The following is a 1,579-nucleotide window of genomic DNA, read 5'->3' on the forward strand; positions in this document are numbered from 1 at the left end:
TTTTGTGTAATTCAATAATCATGCAATTCAATCCAAATTAAAATTTTATTTCCTCGTCAAAATATATGTAAAAAAAACTCTCAAAAATTATATTTTGAAAAATACAAAAAATAAATCGAACAAAACAAACACATTTTTAATTTTATTATAAATTCATCCAATAATATCAAACAAATAGAAAGAAAAACATATTAACAATAAAAGAGGATAAAAGAATTGGTCATGAGATTCAAAAAATGACATATGTCAAAATTCTAAAAAAATAATTCTAGAATAGAAAAAAAACAAAGAATGAAATTAATATATGAAAAATCATACATAGATGAAAAGAAGAAAATAAAGATCAAAACGGATTATAAGTTATTCATTCTCTTATTCTAAAACAAATTATTATAATTTGTTGAAAAAATATTTCATTAAATATCATTTTTAATACAAATGAAATTTAACCGACACTAAGAATAATTTATTTAAATTTTACTTCCAAACATAATGTTATAATTAATAAAATATTAGTAAGACAAATTGAGACATTTTTTAAGTTCTAAAAGGAGTTACGTATTTTACTTTTATTAAGTCATTTATGACCTGAATGTCTGTTTTAATCTTAGCATTTATACATACAGTAACTTGATATGATCCTTATGTGTTTATAAATTGATATTCATTCTCTTAAAATTTCGCATCTATACAAAATCTTGGGCTAGAGTGTAGAGACTTCGAAAAAAGTTATGGGGAAAAATATAATGAAAAGTGCTAGAATTGCAATTTTGATGATAATTATGATGTCTTTTGTACAAATTCTAGAGGCAGACCAACTCTCATGTATTAAATTATGTGCTGTTGATTGTTTACCAGATCAAGTTCATTATTATCAATGTTTTATAGCCTGTACTAAACGATGTCCACCACACACCGGTGCCTCCAATTGTATTAAAAGCTGTGGCGTAAACAAGACCATCACCGTTGATATGGGTATTTATCTCTAACCACGTTCATGTTTCTTTAATTTTTTTTATTGTTTATAATTAAATTAACTATGTTCTTACACTTTTCTTCTAATGATTTTATGTATCAGATGCTGGTGGTAAGATCACTAATGTGGTTGATTCTTGTTTGGAAAATTGTCTCAAGTGACAATAACTTTGTAAGAACATGAGAGCAAGATTAGACATGTTTCTCATATGATGGTAATAAAAATATGAAAAAAATAAAATTTTAGATCTTGTTTTCTTCCATTTCTATTGAATTTGAGTAATTTTTATTAGGTATCGCGGAATTTAGGACGAACTACATTTGTTAAGAGGAACTTCTCATGAAATTGTTCTCCCTAAGTTTGAACAGACTTTGTAGTCTATTGGTTTTCTTTTTGAAAAATAAAATAAAATAAAACATCACTTTGAATAAACCTAAGTCAGAAATATCTCACAACAATAGCATCATCGTAGGAAAAAAAACAAAAACAATTACCAAAGTTTGTGCAAAAGAAACATTTAATAAATAAAGTAAATAATAACATTAAAGTACATTAAATACGATTTTAATAACATAAAAACAAACTTTACATTCTTAGACTATG

The 1,579-nt window shown here is 24.8% G+C and overlaps 1 long non-coding RNA gene across 1 annotated transcript; it reads left to right on the forward strand.

Moving 5' to 3' along the window:
• The first annotated feature begins 630 nt into the window (after positions 1-630).
• Positions 631-1,238, forward strand: LOC114168210 (uncharacterized). Its single transcript, XR_003600640.2, has 2 exons — positions 631-975; positions 1,079-1,238. It is a non-coding gene; the product is annotated as an uncharacterized LOC114168210 (long non-coding RNA).
• The last annotated feature ends 341 nt before the right edge of the window (positions 1,239-1,579 follow it).

This window comes from Vigna unguiculata, chromosome 11 (assembly GCF_037176805.1).
Source record: "Vigna unguiculata cultivar grain cowpea cultivar isolate G323 ecotype 2 chromosome 11, ASM3717680v1, whole genome shotgun sequence".
NCBI lineage: Eukaryota > Viridiplantae > Streptophyta > Magnoliopsida > Fabales > Fabaceae > Vigna > Vigna unguiculata.